An 18,755-nucleotide genomic window follows, 5' to 3' on the forward strand; every position below is an offset into this window, starting at 1 on the left:
GTTTTGTTTGTTACCTAATAGTCCAAACATTTCAAAATGCTGCATGCACAATGAGAAAAGAATCAATTGGTAGGAAACACTGGCATGGAGAAACCTGGTGAGGAGTGGGGTGATAGTGACGTCACTCAGTTTCAGGAAAAAGTATGAAAGGAAGCTCGAGGATGGTCAGAGTCTACCGTGCGAGGGTGTCTGTAAATCACTGTGTAAACACCCAGGAACTGCTCCCCCAAAGTCAAGAACCAGTCAAGCAGCACCAGCTGTAAAAATGGAAGTGTGCAGGAAGTGGAGGTTTCTTCCAACATCTGTTGGGGCCATTAAAAATGAAAAGTAAATCCAAACTGGCAATATAAGAGATTTATTTTTCTACATTAACCCTGACAGCAACTGCCAATTTGTTTTTCAATCTTTTGCCACACAAGTACCTTTCAAGGGGTGTAAGAGCCAGCGCCAACTGCAAGAGCAGCAATAGGTGGAAAAATTGGGATTAAGACAATTTAATATTGATGGCGAGCATCCAATAAGATGAGGGTAAAGAAAGGAACATGAGAAGTCAAAGCTGGCAGGAATGCATCAGCAGGAAAATATAATCATCTGGGAGAATATAAATCTGAAGTGCACCTTAAAATCACAGGAGAGCCAAACAATTCTCTGTAGGCAATATCATGCTCTGTAAAATAAAGAACTTGAATGAAGATCTCACTATATTGTGAACTAGGATTTAAGTAAATGCAAACTACCTGCAACAATATTCAAAGTGCTTTTTCTTTCAAAATATAGACCAAACAAGGACACATCATTTCATGCTCTTAACACAGGAGGTATGGAAAGATACAGCTCCCCTTAATTTATGCCAAGGGATATCTGTTAGCCATGAAAATTTCTAGGAGAGGCTGGCTTTTTAAGCATTCAGAGCTATCCTTCTATTATGAATTAAGTAATGTGTTAAAATTTCCATTCTATCTCCTCTTCTTTCCTTCATTATTTTCCAGTTCTGTTTGCTAGCCCTGGTGTAAAGTTTTCATCCCAGGGTCTTGAGCCCACATATTTGTCTCTTTGTAAGTTAGAGTCTTAGAATGTGGAGATGGAAGGAATCCTGAAGATCATTAACTTTAACGACTTAATTTTATTTATACACAAAGAAGCAGTAAAAGAAATGCTTCTTCACTAGTGCTTTCACTAGGGAAAACACATAGTTGTGTGTATGGGCCATCAACAGCCTTGGATCAAATCTGTCTTCACTACTTGCTCAATTGTGACAATCACCTTTCTCATCACATAGAGACAATTCATATCATCCAAACAAGGACACTCTTGAGGGTAAAAAGGGGACACAATAAGTAGGGGATCAAACAAGGCCATCTCTGAAAACTAGACTTATAGTCATGTGCACTGGCAGAAAGATATGCACATCGCAGGGTAGATGTGAGGACTGAACCAAATACTGCATGCGAAGCACCCAGGCAATCACATCAATGGTAGCTATTAAGCTATTGGCCCATGGTCAGTCTACATGTTTGTAACAGAGCCAGAAATGGAAAACACAAAGTAACATTCTTTCCACTATACCACGTTGTTACTTTAAACAGAGCAGATTAAGCAGGAGACTAATAAGAAGCAGAGTACTAACATATCATTATAATATATTAGTACTCCTTATTAATCTACTTAATCTGTTTTGCTTACACTATCACATGCATATTCAATTCTCCAATTAGATTAGATCTGCTCTAAAGATATAATCAGAGGTCTGCTGTATTTATCTTCATTCCTTCTTTCACTGTTTTCTTTGTAAAGTACCTAGTATAACATCGTGCATAGAGTAGGTACTTAGAAAAACGGGCAATTTCGTTCTTTTTGCTCTATTCCACTGCTTATTTGTGAGCATTGCAAATGAGCATCCAGTTCTTGGCACCATAAATATCTGTTTAATAGATGTGGAATAAGAACCTCTTTAAAATGTACCTATCTGTATTGGCTTCGCTCCGTTCATTGAATGAAAACGTAACCATTCTCTTCCTACTTGTGTTTTGAAGTGCATGTATCTACTCTAAGAGGCACATCTTGTCATTTGGACTTCTTGATTTTGAATTTAATTTTTATAACAGTTTTTCATTGTTTACTCCTCTTTAAAGTATATCTTTGTAGAGACAAAAACAATGAGAAAAATTAGAAATTTAGAAAGTTTTCCAGGAAACTAAAAAGAGAATTTTGTAAGCAAGGCCACACTGGAGCCACCTATTTATACAGTGTCTGGCAATGGCCTTGTTAATGATCAGTGTGAACCATTTCACTATGACTTCAACTATAGCGGTGATCAATACCAACAAGCAAAATGTGTGCTTAGAGGGGGTTTTACTAATGGCATGGTGCACAGACCGAGTTCTCAACCCTCAGTCCTATGTGTACTTTAGTTATGTGCATCAGAGACCTGTATGCACATGACACTACACTGCGTTTTTTTTAATTTTTAAAAAAATATTTGTTTACTTATGAGAGAGAGAGAGAGCTGGGGAGGGGCAGAACAAGAGGGAGACACAGATTCTGAAGCAGGCTCCAGGCTCTGAGCTGTCAGCACAGAGCCCGACATGGGGCTCGAACTCAAGAACATCGAACTCAAGAACCCCAAACTCATGACCTGAGCCGAAGCCAGACGCTTAATCGACTGAGCCACCAGGCACCCCAGTCTTCTCTGCTTCTAATCTACATCTACTGAGAAATTAAAATTTCCAAAAACAAGTCATTGTGGTTGCTCTAACTTGGGAATTTTTGAAATCTCCATCTTATTAAAAAACAAACAAACAAACAAAAGTCAACAATGCCACAGTTCCAAGATTCATTATGTGTATTATCAAATATAGTGTGCCTATTCTCTGCACTGTTTTGAATTATTCAACTTACAAACTGTAACATTTATCATTTATCTGCTCTATTTCTCCTGTACAGTCAACTTCCAGTACTTCAGAGATTGATAATCCAGTTTGTGAAGATAATTCAAGCCCTTGACTTCTCCATTTCCCTCAAACAAACTGACACTAGGGTATTTCTTCTCTCTCTAGAATCTCTGCTGGAGGGTGGCAGTGGAGGGAGAAGAAGATAAAACACATTAATCAATGTTTCTACTTTTAGCAGAACTGGTAAACGATGGTGTATAGGATGATGTTGAAAAAAGGAGCTAAAACAATACTTCTGAGGGATTTGAGGTTTTTATTGATTTTGAATATATCCTTTTCTCTAAGGCACTACGGGTGACTATGGTTCTTTTATATATCACCCCTGTTATCAGAAAGAGAATTCAGAACAGGAAGGGTAATGAGTTTGATACACTGTATTACCATTTGGGATAGATAACTGGGAATTGACCTCAATATGTCAAGAGGTAACATGGATACATAACATTAGCCTTAATACCAAACCAGATTTATAGAAAGTATCTTTATTTCTTAAAGTTTTAGAAATACTTTAATATCTGTTGAATAAACTGTTTAATACCTCCAGACTCAAGAGTGGCTTTGAACTTCTAATCACCCACAAATTATTTCTAAAAGATCTCAGAAATTGGGATTTATGATTTCATTTTCACACGTGTTAATCATATTAGTCAATATTATCAGATCACCTGATTTGCTGAATTGAATTGTATCTCCCAAAGACACACATCCAAACCCATGGTTCAGGGAACCTTCAATATTCTAATAAATCTTAGTACGCAGCATTTGTTTGTTTGTTTGTTTGTTTGTTTTCCTTTCTGCATTTATCTCCAAAGGCTATTTCCAAAGCTATTTCATTAAGTATTATGATATATTGAATATATTAAATTAATCATTAATGTTTAACTGGAGATAATATTTTGGTATGTTTGTCGTGAAGGGAGAATTTACCAGAGAGATTTAAACTATATATTTAAAAGCTTACTTGTAAGCATTATTCAAGGAATTAGCCTTTGAGAAATGCACTGAGAAGGCTGAGGTATAAATGTACTAAAACCATGACTGGAAAAGCTCTGTTACAAAGTCACATGTTCTATATATTTTTTTAACCATTAACGCCGCACTAATTTTTTGCTTTAAAATTAATGTAAAAACCCAACTCAAACCTCTTTAACATTGTATTTGTAATATAGTAAAGATCAGATTTTTCTAATGCTGAGTATTAGCCTCCATGGTACCTGTTATTTCCTAAATTTTATTCTATGTGTTCTAAGTCTTACTACATATATACTTGAAATTAATGAAAATGAATGCCCTTAGCCCATGGACTAGAAAGCCCTTCTCATGCAGGATCATGATTTTAAAAGTTTTGTTTTCCACACAAACCTCAGACATGCCAGATGGGATAAGTCTCAATGAGTGAATTCTATCACTGATGACTGATAGACTTGAACACTGTTCAGGAATCAACATCATTGACAGGTTACAAACAATCCAAATGAAGTAAAACTCAAATTTACAGATTTATATAGACTGCTCTGGTAATGAGGAATTTTGGTTAATTGATGTTCCTGATTAGCTCAGAGTGAATGGGACACAGTTCACTTTTCTGTCCCCAAACTTAAATTCATCTTCAAAATGCTTTAGTCCATCTCTCAAATTTTAGCATTCTGAAGGGTTGCATAATGGAATACATCTGTAATGTTAAGAGTCTTGTAGTACCTAACAGTCACAATTTTAAACATCCACCCTGATTGTTCCCAATGGAAAATGTGGAGGTCGAATATGTCAGAGAGGAGAGGGTGTGCATATGCACTATAGGCCATACTGGATATGTGTTTGTTTTTCCCTTTGCGTGATAAATTTAAAACTGTGAACTTGTTGTTGTTATTTGCCAACAGATTTTCTTTAAAGCAGGGTCTGCTCTTTACCGAAGCACTCCTAGCTCCAAGCACTCATCAACAAGAAAAATAAAATCCATTTAATGAATGTTTGGAGAAGTTGGGTTCTTAGTTGGCATTTCACTGTTCTTGGCTTCCAGAATGAACTCCTTAGAGTCAGAGTGTTGATAGAAGTTTTCAGTGGGAACACTTAACCATGGCAGTGTTATCAGTGGGTTTGCTGTCTTTACCTAAAACCTATACAATTTCCATTCTTTCCTAAAGAAACAGCATCTTCAACTTTCACAGGGCAGTCTAAAGTTTCATGTCTAAGTCACTAGAGCTCCAGCGAGGTCATGTCTTTATGCATGTCACCACTGGATACTCTTGCACCGTTGTTCTAACACTGAGTGAGCTGCACATTTTCCCCTCAACATTCCACATGTGCAAAAGAGTATATTTTTCTTAGTTCCTAAGTGCTTGGCAGAATTCTGATTCCCAGGGTATTTGGGCTATGTTGTTCTGAATTTTCATCACCAATCAAATTACTTACTTTCAGACCATAAAAAGTCACAAGAAAGTACTTGGGAAACTTATATTTAATAGGACTCTAGGGAGGCAGGGCAGGATGGGAGGTGAAGAGGGGAAGAGAGGCCAGTGACATTTGCAAACACCAATAGGTAGAGAGTTTTCATTCTCGCATGATGCTAGTGGTACAATTAGTAGTAATATACACATTTTAGTGTAACCATGCTGAACAGTAGTCCTAAAGTTAAATAAGCATTTGGCTTTTAGAAAATATAAATTATGGCATATATCAATACTTGACAGAAAATTATTTAGAATACACTGTAAGGTCTACATCTATGATCCACACATCCAGCCAAATTTCCTTTCTGTCTAAGCTGTTCTTTGTTCATTGCTTTATTTTACAAATTTGGATCCCTGAGTGATGGCTTTTCATAGCGAAGTTGTGATGGCCTTCATCTGTTCATTTTTTTCTCCCTTTTATTGATCAAATCTTTTGGCAAACACTTATTAACAGTGTTAAATTCTGAGATTATGCAAATGGAGAAGGCATTATACTTGTCCTAGAGAGGTCATTAGTCTGGTAGGGGAGAACAATACTTTCAATAGGTAGCTGCTATGGCCACAAGATGGATTCTCTAGTAGCGGTGTGTAAGAGTCACTGTTGCAGCCAGAAACAGAATCAGAGAATGGATCAACTCAGCAGTGGATCAGGCAGGGTGGGGCACAGAGGGGAAGGAGGGGGGGTGGGAGGTGGCGAAAGTAGGCATCTACTATTGATGGCAAATCGTGGCACTACGATGTAACATGTCGCATTCCAATAACAACATCCCATAATCCACCTACAATATTTTTATAACCCATTTTTTAAAAGTAAGAAATGAGCAGTATGTTCCCTTTTAGGAAATATGTTCTTTCTTACCCACTGGCTTTTATTTCACCCATTATGATGGATTTCAACAACTTAATTTGCAGTGCCCTTTGCCAACTGTTTGAGAAGTAACACAATTACAAACCCAGCTATATGTGATTAACAGGATAATTTTACCTCATAGATATACAACATTTGGGATTTATTGTTATGGGACTATTTTTAAGAGCTAACCATGATTCTAATAACAGTTTAACCTCAGTAAAATGGTTTTTCAGCTTTGCTACAACTAAAGAACATTTCATCTATTTGGCATTTCTCGCTCATGAGTAACTCAATTATTATTATGTTTTACTCTTTCATCAGGAGACATAGAACTTTATTAACATTAAAGTAGCATGGTAAATCATATTTTTCTTTAAGAAGAAAACATCCCAACCTAGGTACTCTATATCTCCTTTCTTCCTTCTTCAATGCCAAACTCAAATTCATTGTGCTTTCCTGAGACTTTTCCTCGACTACCAACAAAATTGATTGCCATCTTATGTCACTGTATACATTTCTGTTATATTTTTATGAGAGGCAGCACATATAATAGTTAAGTTCATGGATTCTTGAAACACAGTACTTGGTTTTGAATCCTGGTTCTGCCACTTAGGATTTGTGTTGTCTTAAGGAAATTTTATTACCATTCTCTCTCAATTTCCTCACCTATAAAATGAGATAATAGCAGTACCTTATTAATAAGTCTTGAGGATTAAATTAGTAAGTATATAAAAGAACTTATAAAATTATCTGGCATATAAGTAGGTACTGCATAAGTGTGTATTATTTTTCTATCTATCTACATTTTTTAGTACGATTATTTGCTCAAGTGTGTATCTCCCTCAGTAGAGTATGTATGTATGTATTTATTTATAGATAAAGAGTGCACGGCAACAGGGAGGGGCAGAGAGAGAGGAAAAGAGAATCTTAAGCACAATCCTTGCTCAGCACTGAGCCCTACTCAGGGCTTGAGCTGAGCCCAACTCAGGATCGATCTCAAGACCTACCATGAGATCACAATCTGAGCAGAAATCAAGAGTCCTCACTGACTGAGCCACTCAGGTGCCCCTGCCTCAGTAGAGTATTCCTTACTTAATACTGACGCCATATCATTTATTTCTGTACACTAAACCTTTCAAACTCTCTTAAAAATGGTAGGAGTTTAATAAATGCTGACTGATATGATGTTGGAATCAAAGACTCTAAGGAGGCCACAAATGAGCTTCAGGAATCCTACAACGTGAAATCATTTACATGCATTTTTTTCTGAAGCAAATATTCATATCATTAATCAAATTCTTAATAAAACTGTGCAACAAAAGTAGTAAGGAAAGATTTTTCTAAACATTGACAAGCACTAAAAACTTCCAGGTCCATTTACAATATGTGATTTGAAGTTTATATAAAAATTTACCAGAAAACCCAAAGTAATGTGGTGTCTTCCCTATTTCCTCTGTTCATCTTAATTTGTCTATACATTTTTGAAATTCAAATCTATACACACATACACATGCATATACATTAGTCAACTAAAACCTGGAGTTGTATTGGTGAAACAGAATACTTTTCTTGAACAACTGATGATATTTTTGTGAAAATCAAAGGAATAAAATTAATCATTGGGGTTAAGAGATAAACCATCAGGTCACTTTTGAATACATTCATGGTAATGGGGCGCACAAATTGGAAGCTTTCATTGAAGCCTTTAGCACGCGCAGTACACAGATAAATGATTGCTTAAGATTAGATCACCAGACTGGGCCACCCAGGTAGCTCAGTTGGTTAAGCATCCAACTTCTTGATTTCAGCTCAGGTCATGATCTCACAGTTCATGAGCTAGAGCCCCATGATGGGCTCCATAGCCCGTCAACATAGAGCCTGACAACATAGAGCCTGCTTGAGATTCTCCCTCAAAAAAAAAAAAAAAAAAAAAAAAAAAAAAAAAAAAAAAAAAAAAAGAGTAGATCATCAGAAATACAATAGAATGGTTGACAGAGTGGACATTTGTTAAAATACCATGTTCCAATCAAGTAGAAATTTCTCAGAACAGGAATTTGAAGCCCTATCTCTCATAGACCTACTAGTCAAAATTCTAACATTCAGGTTGAGCCTTCACTGGTCTTTATGCTGGTTTTAAGCTAGCTTTGAAAAAACAAAAACAGAACAGAAAAATGGAATGTTTGGCTCAGTGCCTAAACAGCTACCAAACCAAATGAAATCTATATGTGTCTATGCTGAATGTATTAATTTCTATTGTATCCATGTGACTGTGTGTGTTGGTGTTGGGTGTGTGGGGTGGGGGGTGATTATGCCAGCTTGGAATCTTATATAGACACTCTAGAGATCACTAAATAAATATACAAAACTCTTTCTTCGTTGTTGGAGAAAAGGTTCTCACCGAGTAATCTTTATTTGTTATGTTTTTCATAAAATTATATGATCAGTGATTTTTTTAAATTACTTTCTACATCTAATCACAGTCTTCATCAAAAGCAGACCAAAATAGGTTTCTATAGTGCCAAAACACCACCACCAACCAACAGCAAATAAATGAAAACAATTTCCTCCCCCCACCAACAACCTACTCTCACGAGTTAAGCAGAGATATTATGCAAATATTCTGAGAGTCAATTTTTAAAAATTTTTTAATGTTTATTTTTCACACACACACACACACACACACACACACACACACACACACACACACACAGTATGAGTGGGGGAGGGGCAGAGAGAGAGGGAGACAGAATCTGAAGTAGGCTCCCGGCTCTGAGCTGTCAGTACAGGGCCTGATGTGGGGCTCGAAGCCATGAACCGCGAGATCATGACCTGAGCCAAAGTCTGACATTTAACTGATTGAGCCACACAGGCACCCCTCTGATAGTCACTTTGAGCTAAGATATTCAAAGGAGAAAAAAGTAATCATTAAGGAAATACGGCCTCTTGTCTTGCATAATCATTTGAAACATGGAAAAGCTTAATATTACACTTTTCTCATGGGTTGATAGGATGCCATGAAAGAGAGAATAATAAATGAAAGAAAATACAGCACTTGCTTCAAATATTACACAATGTCACTGGGGAGAGGAATGTGAAGTTGCTGTGGGTACCTAAGGAGCATGGACATGAGTAGAACAGACCCACCTCCATTTGATAGATGCTGCTTAAGAATTAAGAATTCCAACTACATAATTGTTAAAGAAATATAATCAGTTAATTTTATAAACAAAAAAGAAGATTTTTGTTTTAATTATGTAATTTTTTTCGTAAATACCTATATGCCACACTAAATTTCTTAGAGCATTTCATAAGACATCACAACTAAATCAACTAATTGTATTTACTTTTTTTAAGAGAGAGAGAGAGAATCCTAAGCAGCCGACGCAGGACTCAATCCCATGACCCCAGGACCATGACCTGAGCTGAAATCAAGAGTTGGATGCTCAACATACTGAGCCATCTAGGTATCCCAAAATCAAATAACTTAAAAAGCTATAGGTGTGTGCAGTATAAGAAGTATGGTTTATGACACAACAGGCTAATTGAAGTGAGCTGCAAAAATGAAAACGTAATGTATAAATATATAAGAATCATAATTAGTTAATGAAATTTAATCTTTTTAGCTTTGGTATTAAAGAGAAAAACATGAGCTAAACATTTCTGAGGAAATTGATATCTTTGCACGAGTTCTGTTTGTTGTTCAAGGTTCATGTTACTATTCCTTAATGTTCATACGGTTCACATTTTTGGTGCATAAAATAATGTAGTTCTTCTGCACCAAATGAGGACTCTTTTGTTTAACACCTTCTCCCTATTTTCCTATAACTCCTTCTAAAATGAGAGTGCTCCTATCACATTATGACAGCATTGCCCAGTGGAAATGAGCGTGAGCTTTAGAAGACTGATATGGATTCCAATCCAGGATTTACATTTGCAAGCAGAGAAATATTGGGCAAATTACATAACCTCTCTGACATTACATTTCTGGGAAATAAAGGAATAAAAGTTTACAACAACAACAGTAATAATAACAATAATACTAAAAGCCTTCTTTCTCTAAAAGGTTGTTGAATTACAAAAAATAATCTTTGTAAAATGCCTGGTAGAGGATTTTGCCCCCATTATGGTCTCAGTATAGTCTCACAATCATCATTTTACTGGTAATAAATGTAATGTAAATAAATTTACAGCATGAATAAATAATGCGTTTTATCTATGGAACAAATACCTGCATTACTTACTGCAAATTCAGCCAGCAATTATATTAGAATTTCAGCAAGTTTGGATGAGAAACTTGACCAAACTTAAATCTGTTTAAAATCAAAAGCTGTAAGTTACATGATTACTTTCTCAAAATAATTATTTTTTAATAAATGTAAGGATTTTTAAAAATTTATGCTTATAATTAAAAGGCATTAAAATCCACCTTTAAGATCCAAGGTTTCTCTGCCTTAGGTTCTTCTAAGAAAAAGTAGAAAATAAATTTTACATAATTTGCCATTTTAAGGAAATTGGCATAATATTTATGATATTTACAATCTTTCCCTGATGTGGTCTATAGTTCACAGAACCACAATTTAAAATAAAGAAGAGATAAAATATGATCAGTGAATACTATTTGAAGAACATAAGTATCACTGAATTAGATTATGGAAATGAGCTGAACAATATACTATGAACATAGTTATAAGATGCTTTCTAACATAGTATGCAAATGTGGAAATTGCATTTGATTTAGAACCAAATTCTGCCATTTTTAGAATTTACTACCATCAGTGTTCATTTTGCATGAATGTCTGTGCAATATTTTTTATTGTTTTTTTGGACTCCCTTGCTGCATGTCAGGAAGTCTGGATGTGTCACTATTCATTTATTCAATAAAGTATTAATCCAATATTTAGCTATTTTTATTTTTCCCACTGACTATACATTTAAGTCAGTCAATTGTTAACCATAATTAACTACTGTTATAAGGTAGCTGTGAAGGAAATAGTCAGTGGACCTTGGACATCTATGTGGATGAAACTGGAATTAATGGACAACCATTTCAAAGCTTTTATTTTCCTAATTTAAATTCGAGTGGGTGGTCCTGAAATCTACTGAAAAATGCTGTCTCCCTTACTTTCTCCTGCACCTATCCTAAGCATTCCCAAGCTCTTAATTGAACCCTTAACTGGGTCATATATTTTCTGACTATTCCTTTAGTTTCCGCCTTAGTTTGAGCCTTCATTGTCTCTCATCAGTATTATTATTTTATCACCCAAAGTGGTTATGGTACCTCCAAGCCTATAGTTTCTTTACCCACACTAGAGTTCTCCTTCCAAAATCAAATCTGATTATGCCACTTCTCTGCTTAAAATCTCTAATGAGTCCCACTGAATCAGAGGACAATCTAAAGTTCTTAATAAAACACACACATATTTTTTTTTATTTCATTTCCTGCCACTCTTCCTGTTGAAGCCTATCTTTCAATTATAGTATGGAATGTCTCCAAACACTCCCTTCCCTTCATCTCCCAGTGGCAATGTGTGTATGACTCTTTGATACTCAGCTGAAATGTCATTTATTCCACAAGATGTGGAAGATTCTAGGAAGTTTTCTGAGACACTATCTCTCTTCTTCCAATACATGCTAAGCATATTTCTACTTACGGCACTGCACTGAAATTTAGTACATTTTTATTTGTCTCATTAAATTTCATGATTTTCAAATATTTTCCTAAAGAAAGTATATCTGGTTTTAAGTATTACCTTATTTTGTGAATAAAGGCATAAAAATGTGCAGATTGTATATATATGATATATAAAAGATGTATAAAAGATATATATGTGTAGAAGATATACATATATATATATTTCTTACCAGTTAAATACTTCAAAAGGTTATCACTCTTTTCTCAGTTAAATATCTCAAAAGGACTAAACATATCTCTCCTGAGATAAATTTTGTTTATTCACTTTACAATAAACTCCCTTTTCTGACTTCTAAGGTACATAAATTAGAATACCTATAGTCCTTTTAATTTCCCAAATTAGCTTCCAATCATTCATTTACATAAACCCTATAATATGGCTGTAAAGAAGGTGGCTGACAAATTGCAGCACAGTGAATCTAAATCTATTTTTAGACAATCTGAAGTAATGTTGTTTGTGACAAACATACAGTGGTTTATTTTATATACCCTCCTAATAATACATGAAGCATGAATTACAGATACAAAGGCATATTAAAAAGGCAACAAAAATAATACACCAACATGTATGAGAAAAGTGAAGTGAAATGGAGGTTGCAAAAAGAAATATATAAAGAAAAGACCCGGAGAGAAAATGGAAAGTCCTGAAAGATAAATTAACGTATGCCCAAAGGCAATGAATGCCACTTAGTAATAAATATACTGGATATAAAAATGGAGCCAATTAGTATGAACAAGAAATACAAAAATAATCAAGAATAAGGAATAGCAATATACTGAGTAAGTTGTATGAGATTCAAAACAGGATGTGGAAGATTATAAAATGAAGTGAAAGGGGAACAAAATGATAAGAAAGGAAAGGTGGCAAATAAAAGGAAAATTGTAACCATGATAAAGATAAATAAAATGGCATTTTTCAACTGTAGGAAAGGCAAGAGGTCAGTCCCTTGAAGAGATGGAAAAGATAATTTATTGACAGCAAAGGTAGAGGAGTTGATAAAACAAAATTAATTCTTTTTCTGCCTCAGTGTCCACAAACAGTGGAGAAGCTCACATTTCCCAAGAGATGGGAAAGAGATGGTGAAGGAAATTAAGATTGCTACGGAATGTCTAATCAATGGAAGTGTGGTTATTTTTCTTCCACATTTCATCCTATTTAAAAACAATAGGTAAAACTCAACAATATTACTGTTGCACATTGCCTACAAGAAGCATTTCAGAGCTGATGGTGAGTGCCACGGACCTGCCAGTATGTGACAAACATAAATGACACTTTAAAAAATATCTTTAAGAAAAATTGCCATAAACACAAGGCCAGAAGGGTAGGGTTAAAAGAAGTTGCCGAAGGCAGAGAAGTATCTAGGCCATGCTTCATATATTTTATTTTAAAATTAGGAGGAATAAATAATTCTATAACTTGTATTTTTTCCACTAGAGGTTTTTTCTTCAAATTTTAAATGCTGCTTTTAAGTTTATTTGAATTCAATTTCCATATGACTGTTTGAAGAATACTTAAGTAACAACTAAAAGGTAAGGATTATATAAATAAATTCTTCAAAGAAAATTCACACAAAAAATGACAACATGATCCTGAACTGCTTAATTTGGGGGTATTTTAAATTTATTATCAACACGACAACTTTGACCTTAAGGTAAAAGGTTATTTTCTTTGTGAGACCTCTATCAAACAAGCATGGATTTGTGGTCTTGATTTCTATTACATAGAAAAGGAACTGATATCCAAATTTCATCTCATATATATTCTTTTTTTTTAATTTTTAAAAAATGTTTATTTATGTTTTAGAGACAGAGAGACAGAGCACAAATCAGGGAGGGGCAGGGAGAGAGGGAGACACAGAATCCGAAGCAGGCTCCAGGCTCTGAGCTGTCAGCACAGAGCCCGATATGCCCCCAATGCGGGGCTCAAACTCACAAACCGTGAGACCATGACCTGAGCCAAAGTCAGGCGCTCCCAGGCACCCCTCATCTCATATATATTCTTAAATAGTTATAAAATGATAACAGATTTTTAGGTAGTTTGAATGATATAAACATGTTAACCAGAAACTAAGAAAGCTTTATCTTGTTAATGTTCTATCTATTTGACGTAGCAAAGTATTTACTTTATTAAGCCAAGTTCTATACATAATTTTACAGATTTTCCACAATGTAAATTATTTTTCAGTAGTTTCACAAAAAAAAGAATTATTAAAAAAACTGATTCAACATATATGTACACAGGATCTATTTCTTGAAAAAATACCATGTTAGATGCCATGAGGATATGAAATTTGAACTGGAATTTAACACATAAGGGAGAGAACATATATCTGTGCTGATATATCTAAGCAAAGATAGAGAGTAAAACCACCATGAAAGAGGTTCAGATAAAATGCCTAGGAAATCTGGAAAACAGAGGTTTGGACAATAAACCTTTTCAATTAGCCTTTTTTAAAGTTTTAGAATAAAGTGAGTCTGTATAGGTCAAAGGTAGGTCAAAGTTAGACAGATGGAAATGTGGAATAAGGAACTTTCCAGAAGAGACGTCAAGAAATCAAAACAGGAGGTAGTAAGGGAGCTAAATCTATTAAATTTCTAGTATGTGCCTGGTGTTTTATACACCTTCCACCATTGATCCTTAGCACATTTGTCCATTAAAGCCGAAACACTGTTGTGATTGTGACTCCACAGAGTAAGTTTTTTACAAGGTAGGTAGGATTTTCCTCATCTTTAAGACAAGCTAGATTGTCTTGGCTAGTTGGCTAACAATTACACAAAAAGTAAGGATTAGAGATCAGGAATAATAGGAAGGTTGGGTGCAGATCATGACACATAATCCTGGAGCGCTTAAAATGCACATCATGTCTGACAGTTGTGGCAATCTCCAGACCGGGGTATCAGCATTTTCCGTGCAGAAACTACCAACCAGAACGAAAGCAGAAGAAAGTTGAATCAAGAATCTAGAGATTTCAACCTGAAATTTTTTAATCTGTCAAACTTCTCCAAGACCTAAACTAACAGAATCATGGGACAAATATTTGGAATTCCTTTGGGAAAGCTTTGGCTGAGCACTCACTCTGTCCCAACAGGTGCTCTGGCTGGCATCTTATTGACATTACCCCTGGGGGATGGGGTGGAACAGAAGCTAAAGATGGAGACAGAAATAGTCATAAGATAAGACAAAAGACGAGAGTTAGGTATCATAGGGTTTTAACAAAAATTAGATGATCAGCAGGGATGCCTGGGTGGCTTGGTCAGTTGAGCATCTGGCTCTTGATTTCAGCTTAGGTCATGGCCCTGGGGTTGTGGGATGGAGCCCCACTCCACACTCAGTGTGGAGCCTGCTTGGAATTCTCTCTCTCCTTCTCTTTCTGCCCCCTCCCCTTCTCATGTTTTCTCCCTTTCTCTCTCAAAATAAATAAATAAACTTTAAAAGAAAATTTATAAAATTAATAAATAAAAATTAGATGATCAGTTGTCTTTCACACTACAGAGAATTTTAGAACCGCATTCATCTCCTTATTCTGACATGCCACATCCTCTGTGATAGAAGAGCCAAAGACCACAATGCCATCATACTTCCAACTCCCCTGTCTGCTCCCAGTGCCTCATTGGAATGAAACTCATTTTTTAAACTAGGTCCCATATCTCATGATCTCCTTTTTAATAGCTTGCTTACATTGTTATTTCTGCTTGAAATGCCTTTGCTCTTTCTTTCTCTCTCTCTGACTTCCTTCCTTCCTTCCTTCCTTCCTTCCTTCCTTCCTTCCTTCTTTCCTCCCTCCCTTCCACCCTCCCTCCCTCTCTCTTTCTCTCTCTCTTTCATTTCTATCTTTTGTCTCTCTCTCCCTGTATTTTTTCTTTTCTTTTCTTCTCTTCTCTTTTCCTTTCTTTTTCTTTCTTTCTTTCTTTCTTTCTTTCTTTCTTTCTTTCTTCTTTTTTCTCTCCCTCCTTTCCTTCTTTCCTTTCTCCCTTTTCCCCTTCTTCTTTTTACCCCTTCCCTCTCTTCTCCTTCCTCTTCCTCCTCCTTCTTCATCTTCTTCTTTCTTCTTCACTGTTTGAACATGGCAAATTTCTATGTATACTTCTTGATATTGTAATTCATGACCCTTTACTGAGTCTTCATTGAGGCATAATTTCCTCCTCATCTAAAGTTTCAGCATTTACTTGGTACCTATAATATGTAACATGTAATTGCCTTGGACATATTTCAAACATTATGCTCATGTTTTATATCTTTTATTAGACTTCAGGTTTTTCAGAAAGTACTTAGTATTTCTTGAATGAATGAATAAATAAATGGTGAAATGTTGGAGGATTTCCCCTTCTCAAATGATCCCTAAACCATTTCTGTGAGAAGACAAAATAATTTCCAAGTAAATGTTGAAGGAAGGAAAAAAAAGAACTTTCCTTAATAGCATAAGATTAAGGTAGATCTATGTGTAAAATAAACCAAGTAATCTTACCATAAGCTAATGTTAACGAAGACCTATTCATTGAAATTTCTAAGATTAGAGAGAGCATTATTCAGAAGTCTGTTAGTGTATATAATGGGCTACTGTACATTTTCTCACTTCTGCTATTATTTCCTTTTGACTTCTACTTCTCTGGCTTTTTCTTCTTGGAAGAAAAAACTGCAAGAGGAGATTTTACTTCATCAGCACTCCATAGGACAATATGAGATACTTTGTAAGGTCCTTCTCTACTCTAGCAACCCATATATTTTGTTAATGCTTGCTTATGTATATCACTAATTGCTCTAAAATTTAAGACAAAATTCATAGTTATTCTTCCACTGTTCATTAATTACTAGCAATCCTTAAATTCATAATGGTTTAGATTTTACTCATTCACATGTATTTCCTTTGTGATTGCTATTTCATTCACCTAGCCAGAATATCCTGAGTTTCTACTGTTTGGGACCTAGTTCTATATGCTGAAGGCACTGCAATGAACAAGACAGGCAAGTTCCATTTTGTGACAAAGTTGGCATTTTGGTGAGTTTGAAGAAGATAGACAAATGAGACTGATTAACAAACAAACAAATGGAAATATATGATGGTAGGTGTTATTCAGAGTATTAAAATAGTACAATGTGATAGCAAAGGACTAAGTGGCTACTTTTAGAAATGGCAACCCTTGGCACATAGATGAAATTTGAGTGACAGAAAGGAGAAAACTAAAGAAAGATCAAGAACAAGAATGTTCTAATCAGAGGAAACAGTAGGGGCGTACCTGGTAGGAGAAAAGGAAGTTAACATGTCCGAGAAAATGAAAGAACAGTGTGGCTGGAACAAAGTGAGAAGAGAGGGGATAGGTTGAGATGGGACAGAATATTTAGAAGGAATCATGTGGGGTGTACTAAAACAGGATTAGATATTGACATTTTATTCTAAGTACAATAAAAATTATTGGAAAGCTTTGACCAGGTAAATAGCATGACTTCATTTACACATTTAAAAGATCACTCTGGCTGCTATTGAAGAACGGATGATAAAAGGCTTAGAACAGAAGTATGGGACAAACTAGAAGATTATTATAGTATTGCAGACAGTGATGATAGTGACCTGGACCCAGAATGTTTTAATGAAGATAGAAAAAGGCAGATGCATCTAGGATGCTTTGATGTAGGTCCAAGCGGTCGGACTGATGATTTGATTGGGTTGGGTTTAGATAGGAGTCAAGAATGAATCCTAGATTTTTACCTCGAACCACCAAGTGGTTTGAGGGTGTGTTTATCATGATGGTAAATACCAAGAGATAAACAGATTTGCATGGAGAGGAAAACATGTATTCTTGTTTAATCTTGTTTAGGATACGTATAAAACATCCAAATGGAGACAACAGAGAGGCAGTTGGATGTATAGGTCTGGAAATCTATGGTCAAGACTGGTTGTAGAGATTTGAGTGTAGGTAGCATGTAGATAATAATTTCAAGCCATAGCAATGAATAAGATCAATTATGCAATCGTAGATATTAAGGAGATAAAGGGGTTGAATACTGAGCTTTGGGTAACTACAAGTAAGAGGTGGAGAGGAGGAGGCAGAAACCAAAGAGATAGAAGAAACATCCCTGACAGCATGATGTCAAAGAAGCCAACAGAAGAAATTTCAGGAACAGAGAGGTCAGCTGTGCCAAAAACTGCTTTTTGCCACATAGTTGCCAAGGCCTTGGAGATGCAAAGAGGAATAAACCAAATTATGAACTTAAAGTTCATATTCAGACTGGGGAGACAGAGAAACAGGCAATTTCACTCTGATGCATAATTGTGATAGTTTACGTTGTTATGGAAGCACTTTAGAAGAACATATCCACCAAGAACTTGAGGGGAATAATTAGGAATGGCTCTTTGCAGGGTGTGTCGTCTAAGTGGAATATAAGAAGGAGTTTGATGAGAGAAAAATGAGAAGATATGGCATTGTAGAAGAGCATAGTTTGTGAAAAACCAACAAAAGGATATGGTGCAAAGTTTGGTGACTATAAATATAGGTATGCTTCTGGGATGGATAGAACTTAGATGCAGGATAGGATATACATACATACATACATACATACATACATACATACATACAGATAGAGATAAGTATAGGTATAGGTAGAGATTAGAGATAGAGACAGAGATAGAGATAGATATATATAGCTAAAAAGACAATCAGGGGCCAAATCATGGAGAGCTTTAAAAGTTATGACAAGTTTGAACTTTTTTTCTGATGGCTATGGAGAATCATGGAGGAATTATGAAAAGTGGACAAGAGGAACACAATTTGCATTTTAGGATAATCTCTCTGGCAGACGGCCCCAAAAGTATGCC

At 35.6% G+C, this 18,755-nt stretch overlaps 1 protein-coding gene across 4 annotated transcripts in view; it reads right to left on the reverse strand.

Moving 5' to 3' along the window:
- Window positions 1-18,755, reverse strand: part of ARHGAP15 (Rho GTPase activating protein 15) — a 626,514-nt gene that overhangs the window by 381,147 nt on the left and 226,612 nt on the right. The window lies entirely within an intron of this gene.

The sequence above is a fragment of the Panthera onca genome, chromosome C1, assembly GCF_046562875.1.
Source record: "Panthera onca isolate mPanOnc1 chromosome C1, mPanOnc1 haplotype 2, whole genome shotgun sequence".
Taxonomy (NCBI): Eukaryota; Metazoa; Chordata; class Mammalia; order Carnivora; family Felidae; genus Panthera; species Panthera onca.